A 19,369-nucleotide genomic window follows, 5' to 3' on the forward strand; every position below is an offset into this window, starting at 1 on the left:
GGGCTATGAAGTGTGTCTGGACCTGATTCACTACGGTAAGATAAAATTGGCTAGCTAGGAAGTCATATTCATTGTTGTGCGCTACTGGTAAGATGCTAATCGATTGGTTACACATAGAGCTAGCTAGCTAGATTATGTACCTAATCTTGTACTACATACAAATCTGCTAGTTTGACTCATGGTTATGATGTCAACCAAAATATTGAATTCATATTATGAGGTATTCTCACCATCTTAAATAAGAGGTGATCATATCACCCCAACCATGTTTCACACCCGAAACCAAACACAAATATGGTTGTGGTTAACCACTTTCCCAACCAACTCAACCAAACATAAAAAGTGGTTAACCCTAACCACGTGGTTGGGGGTACCCATAGTCACTTTTTCATGCCCACAAACCAAACACATCCTAAAAGGACCGAGTTGCCCAACAATACCCCTAAATCGAAAAATGCAATAGCAAGGTAGGAAATTGAGATACACAACACGTGTCTCTTCTATACAGAGTGAAAACTAATTAGAGTCATAAACGCTTGGCATGGTGCGGCCAAAATAGCAAAATAATCTCAGGGGAAGAAATAAATCATGGAACATGGTACTAGTAGAAATATGGCAGGTAATCAAGTTAGCAAGATTAGCCAGCTACTAGATGGACCTTGCGCGCTTTGCTGCGCCGTTTCTTCATATTCTCGTTTTATTTTTTCCTTGATGTGTGCGCATTTGGCTTCACCTATGCAACGCTTTTCTGCGTCATAGATTACTATGAAATATATTCCCATAGATTACTATGAAATAAATTGTAATCCTTTCGAAGTATGAAAATACATTGCCAAGTGCACCGAGATCTAATAAATGACATGGAATACTCTTGAGCCCACTCACCATAGTACATGCATACCATTTAACCCAGCAAGTGTTGGATTTGATTCCAAAGTTGATTGCTTGGTTATGAAAACGCAGGCATGAAACTTTTCTTGGTAGCTAGATATGAATCATATGATTTCCTACAAACTGTATCATATAAACCGTGACTAAACAAGTGTACAATTGATGCAATACATTGTTATGAAATATTAATACTATACAATAGAGTAAGTATATTTAATCATAAAAAATAGGGAAAGTAAAAGAAATACATTAGCTCATTATTACAAAGGCAACGAACTTTAGTACGCTAGCTGTGGTAGGAACTCCTCATGATTGGCGACTTCAGTCTGCTACCGGATCCTCACAACGGGTGAGATAAAATACTCATATTTACCAATTTACATATCCTTTAGTTGATCTGTTGTGAAAGAGAAGTGATAATCCAACAACAGGAACATGCAGAGGTGACCTACATAAGTCAACGAAACAAATTGTAACTGTTTTGAAACATGTAGCAAATTGCAAGGAAAAATAAAAATTGGAAAGTGAATCAGATAGATGGACTACAGAAGGCTACACACGTCTAGATTAAAGTTAAACAAAATAATTTAGTGGGCAATAAAATTGGTTCAGGTGTGTTATGAGCAAAAACAACCTATGACATAAGTTGAAACGGGAAAATAAAATTTTGACTGTAATATCTTGCTTAAAAGGTGCAAATTTCACGAGCAAATAATAATCTTGGGAACCTGGATTGGCGAATCTCGACACCACATCTTAGTGCTCATATTCATGAGCCTGTAAATCAACAGGAACACATCAACACTAAGGTTTACCGGGAAAAGATGCACCTCATAATTAGTACTGCACATGTCATGGTTGCACTTGAAGAGAGAGTTTTAGTTGTGAATTCTTCAACTAACAAACCATATAATAGTTTCAACTTAAATATACTACGGAGTAAGGGGTTTCTTAACCAATGATCTACAAAGTATTAAATAGCTATAACAGTTAGGTCTTCATATATAGCCCAGAACAGGGACTAAAGATTAGAGCACAATAGGACAAACAATTTACCATTCCTTCTGTAAATAACAAAATACTACACGTCTGTTGATTTCTACATGATCCATGTGTCTGGTTAAGAAAAAAACTTGTGTATTTCAGAAATTAGTTTGGTTCCACTTTCCCTTCCATGTTGAGCTGAAAACTACCCCTTCTAACAGTTAACGTTGATTATATTTGAAACTTTCAGCCTCTACAACTTCACAATATAGCTCATCAATGAGTACCATATCAGCAAGAGCTTTTTATATATCCAGCCGGTCGAAGGAAGATAGTATGCACAATCCATTACAAACAAAGTTTCAACTTTGTTTGTGTTCTATTTCCCTCGCCCTTGATGGTAAAGAAGGGATCCATTTCCTTTTGAGTTCAACTTTAATAAATAAAAATATTGAAGAATCGCCATGCAACTGACCTTGGTATCGCTGTCTTCCTGCTCCTATTTTCACAAACATTTGTTACTGGTTCTGAACCTCTAGGTGTTGTTTTGTTTGTAGTAAAAGTAGTAGGTGGTGTAGCAACATCCTCGCCAGCAACTACATTTTCAGTCACTAAGGTAGCCCGGACCACATGCTCAGACATCTGAAAATCATGCATAAATCACTTAGAAGAACATATGTCACTCATTCTAGTTCAATCAAACAAGCATAAAGACTGATAGTGCACGGTTGCACTCACATCCGTGTCATATGATTTTTTAAGACTCCGAGTACAAAAGAATTACTGGTTGCCTTTCATGCTAAGCTTCTTAATTTCTGTATTGACCCTAAAATGGATTAATGCATTTCAAGTTTAGTGAAAAACAAAAAAAAATCATATGCCTGTTGTTGGTGAGTAAACAGAATGGACATGTACATACGGATATGGCATAACATAATTTTCTAACTTGCCTAAATAAGTTTTATGGAGTAAAAAAAGCCAGCATGCTTGAGGTTATTTACATTGCTTCTCAAATGACTAAGGATAGTCACCATGTACTTCCGACACTTCCAATTTTATTTAACTTGCTAATTAAGAGTTGGAACACAATTTTTTTTGCACATGATAGGCAAGATAACATCTAGCATTACTTAAGTGCTGGCCATAGAACCGCTTGCCAACACGGTCAAACAATCATCTGAACTTGAGAACCAAAATACATAAACACCAACGCTAAATCATAACAAACATCCTCTCAGTTGCCCCAAACTATTGTAGATGCAATATCATTCGCTTCGAAGAAATATAAATGTATGGATTGCAACAACATTGAAGAAAGTGAAGAGCTACATGATACAAGGGAACAACACATCTGACCGAAATAATATTCAACCAGCTGTAAACGTCACTCCGAATGATGCCATTGGATCCACTGGGTACAAATATTTACCAGTGCGTAGAAAAATACACCCATCACATCCCTATTCTCGAGAGATAATTCTAAGATAAGCTCACTCGTAAAAGTTTAAATGATCTAATAATATTAAACTATGATATCCTATAGCACATTAGTTATTTCGGTAGTTTCCTTTTGCTTCTAGATTGTATCAAAATCCAGTTGGCTGCTCATCCACTTGATCACTGTTAGTAATTTTAGTTTTCTTCAGCTATAGATTTAATGGGTTTCTAATTGCTTCTTCTATTCTAGGCTAACCACATTGACACTTTTACAAATTTCTTCTTTTACTGGACTTGAAGGCTGTATTGGTCATCAGAGTAAACCTATAATCTAAAGGTAAGTAAAAAGTGTTAGATTGGTTAATTTCAATACTGGATATCCTCCCCGCAAGAAAAGAGTGATCCAACTCAACTTCATAGCCAGTTTAATAGCTACAATATATATATATATATGCCTTTCACTAATATTATTTTCACCAAGCAACATACTTTTACTTATTCCAACCATAAATAAAAAATCCCACTCTACAACATATGAAAGGAGGTAATGCCTTCTAAAGCAATGGCTGAAGTAAAGACATATCGAAAGTAAAAGAGAGAAAGTGCACCTTGGTCCCTCAATAGAAGGTAAAACAAAGAAAGATTGACCACCCGCATGCCTTTACATCGAAGCCCACCGATGTGATCCGCCTGCGCCAGTGCCCGCCGACGCCACCCAACCACTTAGAAAGATGCCGATCCCACCCAAGAGATGCCCACAGCCACCACCCACCACGTTACTCCCCGCTTCCACCCGCCTACCAATATCATAACAAAAAAGAATCTTAAATATTTAAATGCACCGACACACAGAACCTAGTGACTCTTGAACTACAGAAATTTAGAATTACAGCTTCTAATCCTAAATGAATGAAATGATGATTTAAGGAAATGCCAAGTAATTCCGATGATGCACGTGAAGACATCTACAACTGAATTAAGAATTCAGTCAAAACTTTGGTTATACAAACTTTAGTAATTAATAAATAAAAACTTGAAGAAACTACAATGTGCCTACTTTGCCACAAACCAAAACGAACTGCAGAATGTTGTTTGAGATATCTCGAGAATATAGATCACAAAGTTTGCCACATCTATGTTGCACGACTTGCACACATTCAGATACAAAAGCCTGTATCAGCAATAAGGTCCCACCACCAAGGACTACAAACCACATCATGTGGTTCAATTTTCATTTCGTATCCACGGCTCCAGGCGCAAGGCACTTCCCCTTAGTATTCTGAACATCAAAAGACGTTCAGCGAAATGGACATAGAATTAGCATAAGAGTCAAAAAAAAATCTTAATAGAATTGCCAATAGAAGAATCTCATTTGAAAAAAATTAAATCATTACGAAGATTATATGATCGCTATAAGAGCAAAAAAAAATCATCATAATCAGTACAGTTCAACAGATTTGTAAGCTAGTCAGATCCTATGAGCCCAAAATCATCTTCAGGATAATTTATCAAGTGTACATATACCCTACCCACAAAATTAGCTGGCAGCTCTAACTGAAGAGAAGATTGTGAGGAACTTCTCTGGCTACCAAATTAGCTCCAGATCTAGTTTACAAAAGATTGTTGAAACGTCTACACTACCTTCCTTATGACCTTTCTTTATCAACACTTTCATATTTCTGCATTCAATCGATGGTAAATATGTTAGCCCTAGTCTGGCAGTTTGTTTCCTATGTGCACGGATCATTTGGTTGCTTGATATATCATGTGAAAGCACAAAGCAGGCAGATGCTTCACTTTTTATGGTCGATGTCTCACCTGTTTTACCGTTTTATCTTCATTTTGTTAACAATTTCTCTGCTGCCATACACAAGAAATTCTCTCAAATGTTTGCTGAAATATTTTTGTAGATAACAGGTCAATACTTTGGAAATGCAAAATTCACCAAGAAATGGCATCAAGATCGAGACAGTGAAAGAACGATTTTGTAAACTGCTCCATTAACATTTGAGTTGATTCAGAGACAAATATTCCATGGGTGAAAATATAGCCAGACATATCAAAAGGGATTGAAAACTGTAGAAACCTGAATGGTACACGAGGCAGCTCACAGCCAGCTTCAGCAAGCTGCGATGCACATGAGCCCAGTGGCAGAATGGAGCACAAATTCGTATCAGACATCCACGATGCATACATGAGGACACACTTGAATATAAAGGAACCATGGGCTATAACAAAGATGCTCATTGTACAGTTCAAGCAGATCAGCCTGTTAGCTGATAAAAAGTCTGAAGAGGAACCACCACCACCATACCTTACGTCAGAACACACTGCCCACCGGCGTGCTCCGCCCACCGTGAAACAAACTACAGCAGATGCTGAGGCTGCCCGCCGCTCACCATGTTGTGGATGCTACCCGCAGCGCCGCAGCCGCCGAGGCAACATGCTGCAAAGTTCGCTGATGTTACAGAGTCGATTCAGCCAGCCGATCCCATCCACCACTGACCTCTCGCCTAGCCACCGGGGCCAGCAATCGCTCACCAGACCTCAATCCGCCGAAGTCCGAAATCTACATCGCTCGATGTAGTCCGCCCGCCGCTAATCATGCCTTAGTTGCCAAAATCCACGCTGCCGCCGCTCGCCGTAGACGTCCGGTCGCTGTCGGAGACCAGCTGGCGACGTTAACGGCGGAAACAGGGGACTGGGCGGTTCCGCGGTTGCGGCTAGAGGGGATAGCAGGAGGACGACGATGTGGTCAAGCGGGGATGGAGCGGCGAAGCAGAACTAATTTTGTTGATTGGTTTGACCAAGCAACCGCCTTACGCGGGGACGAACCGTCATGAACACACCAGCGCACACGTTTTTGTTAAGATAATAAAACGCAACAACACGCTGACAGTAGGGACACAAGTAGCGATCACCGTGGAGCAACCACAGGCTCTCAGAACACTGGGAGCTTAGAGCTCTTTAGAGATACCATGGAATCAGACTACCACTTGAAATGGACACATTAATAAAGCTGGAAGTTGCTTTCCAAGTTTAGTAGGAGTAGTAATTGTAATGAAATGGCAGGTGATTAAGGCAGCGAAGCTAGCCAAATACATTAATAAACCAACTATATACGACAAACGGAGGGAATGAAAGTGGCACTAGTAATGAAACGCATTAGAGCATCTCCGCTAAAACAGCCGCGCGGCAAAAAAACTACCAATTTGGCGCTCGCGCGCAGCTCCAGCGGACGCGGGAAAAAAGCGCGCGCGCTAAAAAATTTGCCGCGCGTCCGCGTTTCCGCTATCCCGCGCGGGAGAATTGGCGCGTCCGCTGCCGCGCGCGCTATAAACGCGACACGCGCGAACGCGCCAACCGCCTGAACGTTCCACGCGTCTGCGCTCTCTCCCTCTCTCTCTCCCGCCGACGCTCCGCCTCCGCGCCGACGCGATCTCTCCCCCTCCCGCCGACGCTCCACCTCCGCGCCGCCGACGATGCCTCCGCGCCGCCGCCCGCCTCCGGCTACCACGGCGTTCGGGCGCGGCCGAGCGGTTCGACGCGGAGATCCGCTCCGGCGACGAGCGGATCCGCCTCGGCACCTTTGACACGGCGCACGAGGCGGCGCGGGCGTACGACGCCGTCGCGTGGCGTCTCGGCCGCTCCCGGCGGTCGATGAATTTTCACGACGTCTACACGCGGGAGCAGGCGGAGATGCTCGCGCCGCCGCCGCCCGTCATCACGCAGGAGCAGCAGCGCCGGCAACAGGAGTTGGAGCAGCGCCTCCTCATCGCGGAGCGCGACGAGGCGCTGCGCCTCGAGTGGGCGCGCCGCTTCCCCGAAGACGTCGCCGCCACCGAGGCCTTCTACGCGCAGAAGGAGGAGGAGAAGGCGGCGCTCAAGGCGAAGAAGAAGGCGAGCCGCGAGAAGCGCCGCGCCGAGTCCGCCGCGAGGAAGGCGGGGAGGGCCGAGAAGGCGGCGAGGAAGGAGGAGGAAAAGAAGAACGGCGCAGGGCCGTCGACGATCGTTCTGTCCTCCTCCTCCTCCTCCTTCGAGTGGACGTCGACGCCGGTGTCGGAGACGACTCCGAGCTCCCACTCGTCGGACTTCGATTGGGACTCCTCCGAGTAGCTTTAGATTTTCATTTTCGACTTCTATGTCGCGCTGTATCGTTGAACTTTTTAATTATATTCGTATTTTCGATCAAATTTTCATCGTTCGTTTGATTAATTTTGAAAAAACGGTCGAAACGCGCTGCAAAATACAGCCTCCGGCGGAGGTGCTTTTTTCCCGCACCAACGCGCGCTGCAAAATACAGCCTCCGGCGGGGGAAAATCGGTATCACGCGCGCCAGCGGTTTGCAGCGCGCCGAAACGGAGGTTTAGCGCGCCGCGTTTTAGCGCGCCTGTTGGAGATGCTCTTACTAAGTTGTAAGTAAACTGGCCGGGTGATTGGGAGGTGGCGGCGAAAGCAAAAACCATCTAGGGTTTCCATCCTCCTCGCCGGTGAAGCCGCTGGTCCGCTCCACCTTCGCTGGCCTTGGGGCCTTGTAAGTGTGGCGGACCACGCCCCCTCGCCAGCGGGAGGGTTCCCGTAATTTGTTTAGGTTGTTTCTCCATGTCTTCTTCAGAATGATGAGACGGCAGATACATCTTGAAGTCATAATAAGGTTCTCCCCACCCTATCTTTGCTCCAGTGGTGCGTCTAGCACCGTTGGAGGGCGTGTGGAGTCGTGTTCCCAGCGGGGTCTCCTGGGATCCAGTCGGTCTTCGTATTCGTTGGTGTGGTTTCGCGTCAGTCTGTTTGGATCTACGGTTGTCATCATTGGTGCTGGTTTCTGCTCTGGCGCGTTTGTCCTTTGAAACCTTAGCACGACTTCCCATCTGTCTACTATAGCATACGACAAGCTCTGCCTAGCTCCAGAAACCTAGTTGTAATCTTTGTTAATTTTGGGGTTGTTTGCCATGTTGTTGATGATTATTAAGTAAACTATTCCTGACAAAACTTATGGCAGTTAACCAAGAAATTGAAGCCAATTATATTACTAAGTTGATCAGAAATGATATACTGAGAGCATCTCCGGCCGCGCCCCCCAAAGCGACCCCCAAAGGTATTTGGGGCGCGTCAGACAATTTTTCGTTCCCAGTCGCGCGCCCCAAAGCCTCCTTCCGTCCGACGCGGTCCAATACGGTGTCCGGAGCCCGAGCCCATCCCGGTTCCACAGGGGATGCTCTGGGCATGCCGGACACAACGAGAAGCGAGGCGGGATCCCACCCGTCGGCAACCACATCCACAACGGTTGGTTCCCTCCTTTTATGTCTCGTCGCGTCTTGATACGTCCAATTTGCATCACTATTTTATATCATAATTTGTTGTTATTCATTGATATATTTCATATTTGAACACAATACTTATGTTATTTCATCTATTTTGCATGTTTCATGATTATTGGAGGATCGAGCACCGGAGCCAGGATTCTGCTGGAAAAAGCGCCGTCAGAATGCAATATTTCGGAAGATCAACAGTTGATGGAAATTATATCAAAAATCCTATTTTTCCAGATGACGAAGTGAGCCAGAAGGGGGAGCTGAGGGGACCCGAGGTGGGCCCACCCCATAGGCCGGCGCGGCCCAAGGCCTGGCCGCGCCGCCCTATGAGGAGGGGGCCCACAGCCCCCTCTCGCCTCCTTTTCTTCGCGTACGCCTTCGTCCCGAAGACCTAAGCTCCAGAGGGTACCTCGCGAAGAGTTACAGCCGCCTCTGCGAGGCGGAGAACACCAGAGAGAAAAGAGCTCTCCGGCGGGCTGAGATCCGCCGGGGAAATTCCCTCCCGGAGGGGAAATCGACGCCATCGTCACCGCCATCAAGTTGGACATCATCTCCATCACCATCATCATCATCTTCATCATCATCACCGCCGTCTCCACCGTTGCACATCGTCATCGCTGTAGCAATTTGGGTTTGATCTTGATTGTTTGATAGGGGAAACTCTCCCGGTATTGATTTCTACTTGTTGTTGATGCTATTGAGTGAAACCGTTGAACCAAGGTTTATGTTCAGATTGTTATTCATCATCATATCACCTCTGATCATGTTCCATATGATGTCTCGTGAGTAGTTCGTTTAGTTCTTGAGGACATGGGTGAAGTCTAAATGTTAGTAGTGAAGTATGGTTGAGTAATATTCAATGTTATGATATTTAAGTTGTGGTGTTATTCTTCTAGTGGTGTCGTGTGAACGTCGACTACACGACACTTCACCTTTATGGGCCTAGGGGAATGCATCTTGTACTCGTTTGCCAATTGCGGGGTTGCCGGAGTGACAGAAACCTAAGCCCCCGTTGGTATATCGATGCAGGAGGGATAGCAGGATCTCAGAGTTTAAGGCTGTGGTTAGATTTATCTTAATTACTTTCTTGTAGTTGCGGATGCTTGCAAGGGGTATAATCACAAGTATGTATTAGTCCTAGGAAGGGCGGTACATTAGCACAGGTTCACCCACACAACACTTATCAAAACAATGAAGATTAATTAGCTGTATGTAGCGAAAGCACTAGACTAAAATCCCGTGTGTCCTAGAGAACGTTTGGTCATTATAAGTAAACAAACCGGCTTGTCCTTTGTGCTAAAAAGGATTGGGCCACTCGCTGCAATTGTTACTCTCGCACTTTACTTACTCGTACTTTATTCATCTGTTACATCAAAACCCCCTGAATACTTGTCTGTGAGCATTTACAGTGAATCCTTCATCGAAACTGCTTGTCAACACCTTCTGCTCCTCGTTGGGTTCGACACTCTTACTTATCGAAGATACTACGATACACCCCCTATACTTGTGGGTCATCAAGACTATTTTCTGGCGCCGTTGCCGGGGAGTGAAGCGCTATTGGTAAGTGGAATTGGTAAGGGAAACTTCTACTGTTTGTGCTGATTTTATTTCTGCCTGCTGCCATAATTCATTATGGAGAGATCTCCTTTTGAATGTGTATTTGGGAAATCTGCTACTACTGCAAAGGTAGTGGATGAGGCGCCAGGTGAGGAAGAGATACCATACAAAATACCTATGAAAATTATTGAACGTGTAGTGGATAACCGTTATACAGGGGATGGAACTGTCCACCCTGGAGATCATTTACTGTTCTTGCATGAATTATGCGGTTTATTCAAGTGTGCAGGTATTGCTATGGATGAAGTGAGGAAGAAACTATTCTCTATATCGCTGTCTGGTAAAGCGGCACATTGGTATAAATTACTGGATAATGGGGATTCTCTTGAATGGAATGATATTGTGCCCCGGTTTTATTCTAAGTTCTATCCTCCAAGTGAAATTCACAAGGATCGGAACCGCATATATAATTTTTGGCCTCATGATGGAGAGAGTATTGCCCAAGCGTGGGGGAGATTGAAGTCTTTAATGCTCAAATGCCCCATTCATGAGCTTCCTGGTAATGTTATTATTGATAATTTCTATGCAAGACTTTCTTTTGAAGACAAGACCTTGCTGGATACTTCTTGTTCTGGATCATTCACGCGCAACAAAGAAGAGTTTAAAAGGGACCTTCTCAATCGGATCCAGGAAAATACTGAAGGATGGGAGATCGACAAAGATAGAGAACCAGGTATAAATTATGATTATAAATGCATTGAAGCTTTTATGGATACTGATAAATTTCGTAATATGAGTGCTACTTATGGTCTTGATTCTCAAGTTGCTGCAAATCTTTATAAAGCTTTTGCCTCTCATTATGAATTGCCTAAGAAGAATTTTGATAAGTATCATGAACCGTATAAAGATAAAATTGATTCATCTATTAATAAATGTGTTGTAGTTGAAACTGTTGATCATGTTATTCCTGAAGCTTATATTGAAAAAACTCCTTTCCCTGCTAAAATGAAGGAGTACTCTGTTATAAATAGTGCAGTTCATAAAAGTGAAAAGAAACCTATAGAACCTGAAGAACAAATAAAAGTTAAACCTGCTGTTGCAATAGTTAAAGATCTTGTGACTGAAAATGTGGAGGATGGTCATATTATTTTCTGTGAAGATGCTTCTAATATTGTTTCACATCCTAATAAGTCTAAGAAAGCTAGTGTTCCCATGCTATCTGTTAGAATTGGAGATCATTGTTATTATGGTTTATGTGATATTGGTGCAAGTATTAGTGCTATTCCTTATGAGCTTTACACGGAGATTATGCACGAAATTGGTTCTTGTGAACTTGAAGATATTGATGTGGTTATTCAGCTGGCTAATAGAGAAACTATTTCTCCAATTGGTATTGTTCGAGATGTGGAGGTTCTATGCGGTAAGATTAAATATCCTGCTGACTTTTTGGTACTTGGTTCTGCTGCTAGTGAATATTGTCCTATCATTTTTGGTAGACCTTTTCTAAATACTTGTGCAGCTATTATAGATTGTAAGAAAGAGAAAATTTTGACTAAATTTGCTGGTGAATCTTATGAGTTTAACTTCTCTAAATTTACCAAAACTCCTTATAAAATTGATCCGCCTAATAATGATTTTAAATTTGAACAGTGTGCATCTATTGTTCTTGCCCCTAATAATCCCTTGCAGCAACATTTGGAGAATAGCGAGAGTGAAGTTTTTAGGGAAGAAAGAGATGAGCTTGATGAAATTTTCCTTCGTCAACCTATTCTTAAGCATGATTTACCGATGGAAGATCTGGGTACAACACCGCCACCAAAGGAAGATCCTGTCTTTGATTTAAAACCATTGCCTGATAATCTTAAATATGCTCATATTGATGATAAGAAAATATATCCTGTTATTATTAGTTCTAAGCTTTCAGAGTTTGAAGAAGAAAGATTATTGGAAATATTGAAGAAGCACCGAGGAGCTATTGGCTACACACTTGATGACTTGAAGGGGATTTCTCCCTCTATTTTCCAACACGCCATTAATATGGAAGATGATGCGAAGCCTGTTGTTGAACCCAACATTGCCTAATTCCTAAGATGAAGGATGTGGTAAGAAATGAGGTATTAAGACTTCTTGAAGCTGGTATTATATATCCTATTGCTGATAGTAGATGGGTTAGTCCTGTGCATTATGTTCCTAAGAAAGGAGGAATGACTGTTGTTCCTAATGATAATGATGAGCTCATACCTCAAAGAGTAGTTGTAGGGTATAGAATGTGCATTGATTATCAAAAAGTTAATAAGGTTACTAAAAAAGATCATTACCCTTTGCCTTTTATTGATCAAATGTTAGAAAGGTTATCTAAAAATACTCATTTTTGCTTTCTTGATGGTTATTCTGGGTTTTCACAAATTGCTGTTAAAACTAAGGATCAAGAGAAAACCACTTTCACTTGTCCCTATGGAACTTATGCTTATAGACGTATGCCTTTTGGTTTATGTAATGCTCCTGCTACTTTTCAAAGATGCATGTCTGCTATTTTTCATGGCTTTTGCGAGAGTATTGTAGAGGTATTCATGGATGATTTTTCTGTCTATGGGAATTCTTTTGATAATTGCTTGCGGAACCTTGATAAAGTTTTGCAGAGATGTGAAGAAACTAACCTTGTTCTTAATTGGGAGAAATGCCACTTTATGGTTAATGAAGGAATTGTATTGGGACATAAAATTTCCGAGAGAGGTATTGAAGTTGATAGAGCTAAAGTTGAAGCAATTGAGAAGATGCCCTATCCTAGGGATGTTAAAGGTATTCGTAGTGTTCTTGGTCATCTTTGGGTTTTACAGGAGGTTTATTAAAGATTTCTCCAAGATTTCAAAGCCTCTTACTAATCTTCTTCAAAAAGATGTACCTTTTGTTTTTGATGATGATTGTAAGGAAGCTTTTGAAACTCTAAAGAAAGCCTTAACAACTACCCCTATAGTTGAACCTCCTGATTGGAACTTACCATTTGAAATTATGTGTGATGCTAGTGATTTTGCTGTAGGCGCTGTTCTTGGACAGCGAGTAAATAAAAAATTGAATGTTATTCATTATGCTAGTAAAACTCTTGATGCTGCTCAAAGAAATTATGCTACTACTGAAAAAGAATTGTTAGCTGTAGTCTTTGCTTGTGATAAGTTTAGATCTTATATTGTTGATTCAAAAGTTACTATTCATACTGATCATGCTGCAATCAGATACCTTATGCAAAAGAAAGATGCTAAGCCAAGGCTTATTAGATGGGTACTTCTGTTGCAAGAATTTGATTTACATATTGTAGATAGGAAAGGTGCTGATAATCCTGTTGCTGATAATTTGTCTAGATTGGAAAATATTGCTTATGATCCTGTTCCTGTTAACGATAGTTTTCCAAATGAACAATTGGCTGTGATAAAGGTGAGCTCGCGAGACAGTCCTTGGTATGCTGATTATGCTAACTTTATTGTTTCCAAGTACTTGCCTCCAACCTTTTCAGCTCAGCAAAGGAGGAAATTCTTTTATGACTTGAGGCATTATTTCTGGGATGACCCACACTTATATAAAGAAGGAGTGGATGGTATTCTGTGAAGATGTGTTCCCGAATATGAACAGCAAGAGATATTGAGTAAATGTCATGGTAGTGCTTATGGAGGACATCACGCCGGAGATAGAACCGCGCAAAAGGTTCTACAATCAGGTTTTTATTGGCCGACTCTCTTCAAAGATGCAAGGAAGTTTATTTTATCTTGTGATGAATGTCAGAGCGTTGGTAATATCTCTAGACGCAATGAAATGCCTATGAATTATACTCTTGTTATTGAACCGTTCGATTGTTGGGGATTTGACTTCATGGGACCTTTTCCCTCTTCAGAAGGTAACACTCATATACTTGTTGTTGTTGATTATGTTACTAAATGGGTGGAAGCCATACCTACAAAAAGTGCTGATGGTGAGACCTCTTTAAGAATGCTTTTAGATATTATTTTTCCTAGATTTGGAGTTCCTAGATATATTATGACTGATGGAGGTTCTCATTTTATTCATGGTGGTTTTAGAAAAACTCTTGCTAAATATGGTATTAATCATAGAATTGCTTCCGCTTATCATCCTCAAACTAGCGGACAAGTAGAATTATCAAATAGAGAGATTAAATCTATCTTGGAAAAGACTGTTAATAAAACTAGAAAGAATTGGGCTAGTAAATTGAAGGATGCACTATGGGCTTATATAACTGCTTATAAAAATCCCATGGGAATGTCACCTTATAAAATGGTTTATGGAAAAGCTTGTCATTTACCTTTAGAACTAGAGCACAAAGCTTATTGGGCAGTTAGAGAATTAAATAAAGATCCTAAACTTGCCGGTAATAAGAGGTTGCTGCAATTGAGTTCTCTAGATGAATGGAGAAGTGAAGCTTATGAAAATGCTAAACTCTTTAAAGAGAAAGTTAAAAAATGGCATGATAGAAGGATTATCAAAAGAGAATTTAATATTGGGGATAAAGTCCTATTGTATCGGTCTCGTCTCAGATTCTTTGCAGGTAAATTACTCTCGAAGTGGGAAGGACCATATGTTGTTGAGGAGGTGTATCGTTCAGGAGCAATTAAAATTAGCTCTCTCCAAGGCAATGCCACACAAGTGGTGAATGGACAAAGACTCAAGCATTATATCTCAGGTGATTCTTACAATGTAGATGTTGATGTTATTCGAGTGGAAACACCGGAGGCCTTCATCAAAGGACAAATTGACAGTCACTTGAACTCGACTTTGAATAGGGTAACAAGATCGGGTAATAAAAAGTTCGCGATTTACTTTCCGAACAATGTTTTTGCTGTTTTTGGAAAATATGAAAAATTACGAGATCGAAACGGAGTGGAGGAGACGCACGAGGGCGTGCCCCCATAGGCCGGTGCGGGCCCCAGCCAGGCCGCGCCGCCCTATGAGCTGGCCGCCTCGTCGCCCCTTTCCGACTCTGGTTCGACCTGGTACTTTCCTTTTGTCGTGAAATTTTTTGCTATATAATCCCCCGGACCCCTGGAGGTCCGTATATCGTTTTCTCGACGTGTTTTGTTTCGAGCTGTTTCTGCCATGATCTGTTTTCAGTTTAGAAGCACCATGGTCTCCAAGAACAAGGGCAAGGAGCTTTCGGATGAAGATATTCAAGATCCCGTGTGGAAAGAGGAGGACAAGAACGTCAAGGAAGAGGATGAAGAAGAGGTGGAGGAAGACTCGCGCGCACACCCGCGTGCTACCATCGCAAGCATCAAGGTGGTGGATAACCCTTTTAGTGCAAACAGGAGCGCAAGAATTCGCACCGGAGGAAGGGTTCCACGTCATTACCTAGCTCAGAAGACATCTTCTTCAGGCACTCACCATCCATTCCGCAATCTAATTTTCAATAGTCAAATTGAAAGGGTTCCCAGGGCAGCATTGCCTAGCAATTGGGATATAGATCGTTCTAACACTGCAGGAAGGATGAAGCCTGAGGGTGAAGAGTGGGGAAATAACTCCAAAAGTTGGGACTCACCGTCGGACATGCTTCTTAACCGCGTCGAGCACAATTCAGAGATGATTCGCAACCTCACGTACAAGATTGATGAGCTTCAGGAGCTTGTTGAGAAGCTTGTCAGGAATTCATCACCACCATCGCCGAAGGAGTAATTCATCATCGGTATTGGCATCCCCTTGGTTTGTTCCAAGCTTGGGGGAGTGCCGTGGTATCACATTATCACTACCTTTTACTTTTTACTGTCAAGTAGTGTCATATCATGAGTAGGGAAGTTATCATATAAGATGAGTTGCAGTTTGGAAGTATCTCTCCTTTAGTTGGTTGTCTATGTATCCCTTGGTGTGAGTTATCGTTATGGAATATTAATGAGAAGTCTTATCATTTACATATTGCACATCTTATTTTAGTTTACAATCTCTATTATATGATTTATCTTGTTGTTAGTATTGGTATCACTTTGGGAGCATTGAATAAATCTATTTGGTTTTGGCAAACTTAGCATTGGTCAATAGCAACAACACTTTGAGGTTTAAGTAGAAAAGAGAAGTACATGTAGTTGTTTCATTATCTTTCTTTCTTGTTAGCTCATAGCTTATTATTCTGAAGTTAAAACTGTTTGTGCTTACAAGGAAGATGCATGATTGTTTCTATCACATGTATATTTGTTTGTTTCCCTCGACTCTTATGCTTGCTAATTAACCTTGCTAGCCAAAGACCTGTACTGAGAGGGAATACTTCTCGTGCATCCAAACCTAAACCCAAACCTATGCCATTTGTGTCCACCATAACTACCTACTACATGGTATTTTCTGCCATTCCAAGTAAATACTTCGTGTGCTACCTTTAAACAATTCAAAATTTACTATCTCTTATTTGTGTCAATGTTTTATAGCTCATGAGGAAGTATGTGGTGTTTTATCTTTCAATCTTGCTGGGCAACTTTCACCAATGGACTAGTGGCTTCATCCGCTTATCCAATAATTTTGCCAAAAGAGCTGGCAATGGGATTCTCAGTCCCAAATTAATTAATCTAAATAGACACTCCTCCATGGTATGTGATTGATGGACGGCACCCGAAGGATTCGGTTAGCCATGGCTTGTGTAAGAAAAGGTTGGGGGGGAGTGTCATCATAATAAACTAAAATAAAAAGGCACTCCTTCATGGTATGAGATTGTTGGCAGGCACCCGAGGATTCGGTTAGCCATGGTTTGTGAAAGAAAGGTTGGAAGGAGTGCCATACAAAATAAAAATAAAATGGGAGCCGCTCTTTGAAGGTTTGTCTGGCAAGGGGGTTAGAGTACCCGCTACCAGTCGTTGACAACAACAAACACCTCTCAAAATGTTACTTTTATTCTCTTTATATGATTTCGAAACTGAAAAAGCTCTAGCACATGATTTAATCCCTGCTTCCCTCTGCGAAGGGCCTGTCTTTTACTTTATGTTGAGTCAGTAAACCTATTCCCCTCCATCTTAAGCAAGCATTTGAGTTGTTGTGATCAAACCATTATATTGTGATTTGTTTCATCATGTCTTTTACTCTTCCTTGTTTAGTACAAGTTTTATCTGAATGAATATAGCTTTGCAAGTTATCAATGATCATGAGGAGACTATTATGATTGAGTATGCAAGTTGTGCCATATAAACTTTAACATGAGAGCGCTGCTCAATAAGATAAGTATAATTTGCTAATTGTTCTCTGACCAAGAACGAAGTTTGCCATCACCAACTATGATTTCTTATGCACCTTTATTTGTGATTACCTTATACTTGTTTCAAGTTGAGTTATATGAGGAAGTTGTTTACTAGAATGTCTTGTGTGAATGAATATGATGCTTCTTGTCCGTATTTTATTTATCGACTCTTCACTCCATAAACATGTGGTCCTGTTTACTGAGTTCAGTTTCGCTTGGGGCCAAGCGAAGTCTAAGCTTGGGGGGAGTTGATACGTCCAATTTGCATCACTATTTTATATCATAATTTGCTGTTATTCATTGATATATTTCATATTTGAACACAATACTTATGTTATTTCATCTATTTTGCATGTTTTATGATTATTGGAGGATCGAGCACCGGAGCCAGGATTCTGCTGGAAAAAGCGCCGTCAGAATGCAATATTTCGGAAGATCAACAGTTGATGGAAATTATATCAAAAATCCTATTTTTCCAGATGACGAAGTGAGCCAGAAGGGGGAGCTGAGGGGACCCGAGGTGGGCCCACCCCATAGGCCGGCGCGGCCCAAGGCCTGGCCGCGCCGCCCTATGAGGAGGGGGCCCACAGCCCCCTCTCGCCTCCTTTTCTTCACGTACGCCTTCGTCCCGAAGACCTAAGCTCCAGAGGGTACCTCGCGAAGAGTTACAGCCGCCTCTGCGAGGCGGAGAACACCAGAGAGAAAAGAGCTCTCCAGCGGGCTGAGATCCGCCGGGGAAATTCCCTCCCGGAGGGGGAAATCGACGCCATCGTCACCGCCATCAAGTTGGACATCATCTCCATCACCATCATCATCATCTTCATCATCATCACCGCCGTCTCCACCGCTGCACATCGTCATCGCTGTAGCAATTTGGGTTTGATCTTGATTGTTTGATAGGGGAAACTCACCCGGTATTGATTTCTACTTGTTGTTGATGCTATTGAGTGAAACCGTTGAACCAAGGTTTATGTTCAGATTGTTATTCATCATCATATCACCTCTGATCATGTTCCATATGATCTCTCGTGAGTACTTCGTTTAGTTCTTGAGGACATGGGTGAAGTCTAAATGTTAGTAGTGAAGTATGGTTGAGTAATATTCAATGTTATGATATTTAAGTTGTGGTGTTATTCTTCTAGTGGTGTCGTGTGAACGTCGACTACACGACACTTCACCTTTATGGGCCTAGGGGAATGCATCTTGTACTCGTTTGCCAATTGCGGGGTTGCCGGAGTGACAGAAACCTAAGCCCCCGTTGGTATATCGATGCAGGAGGGATAGCAGGATCTCAGAGTTTAAGGCTGTGGTTAGATTTATCTTAATTATTTTCTTGTAGTTGCGGATGCTTGCAAGGGGTATAATCACAAGTATGTATTAGTCCTAGGAAGGGCGGTACATTAGCACAGGTTCACCCACACAACACTTATCAAAACAATGAAGATTAATTAGCCGTATGTAGCGAAAGCACTAGACTAAAATCCCGTGTGTCCTCGAGAACGTTTGGTCATTATAAGTAAACAAATCGGCTTGTCCTTTGTGCTAAAAAGGATTGGGCCACTCGCTGCAATTGTTACTCTCGCACTTTACTTACTCGTACTTTATTCACCTGTTACATCAAAACCCCCTGAATACTTGTCTGTGAGCATTTACAGTGAATCCTTCATCGAAACTGCTTGTCAACACCTTCTGCTCCTCGTTGAGTTCGACACTCTTACTTATCGAAGATACTACGATACACCCCCTATACTTGTGGGTCATCACGTCTCCCCTCCCGCGCCTCCCACCTCTCCATCACTGCTCGATTTGCCGACTGTCTCAACGACAAATCTCTTCTGAGTCGGGAACCGTCGTGTCGGTTAGCTCCCTCGCCGGCCTTTTCGCAGCCGCCGCTTCGCCAACGTGTCCCAGAACATGCCGTCAAATCCGCCCCACCTCCGCGCACAGAAGGTGTTCGACGTCTTGTCAGGTAGGC

The 19,369-nt window shown here is 42.2% G+C and overlaps 1 protein-coding gene and 1 long non-coding RNA gene across 12 annotated transcripts in view; both read right to left on the reverse strand.

Annotated features, from left to right (window-relative positions):
* Positions 1–19,369, reverse strand: part of LOC127294312 (uncharacterized) — a 37,098-nt gene that overhangs the window by 14,143 nt on the left and 3,586 nt on the right. The gene's annotated exons all lie outside the window — the stretch shown is intronic.
* On the reverse strand, positions 1,004–6,172 carry LOC139830544 (uncharacterized). Of its 6 annotated transcripts, none has more exons than XR_011742953.1 (4): positions 5,399–6,172; positions 3,921–5,205; positions 2,351–2,517; positions 1,004–1,339 (listed from the first exon to the last, which is right to left on the reverse strand). It is a non-coding gene; the product is annotated as an uncharacterized lncRNA (long non-coding RNA). The 6 variants fall into 6 exon arrangements; XR_011742952.1 differs by having other exon boundaries at positions 3,921–4,591; positions 5,131–6,167; XR_011742950.1 differs by having other exon boundaries at positions 3,921–4,109; positions 4,507–6,156.

The sequence above is a fragment of the Lolium perenne genome, chromosome 4 (genome assembly GCF_019359855.2).
Source record: "Lolium perenne isolate Kyuss_39 chromosome 4, Kyuss_2.0, whole genome shotgun sequence".
Lineage (NCBI taxonomy): Eukaryota > Viridiplantae > Streptophyta > Magnoliopsida > Poales > Poaceae > Lolium > Lolium perenne.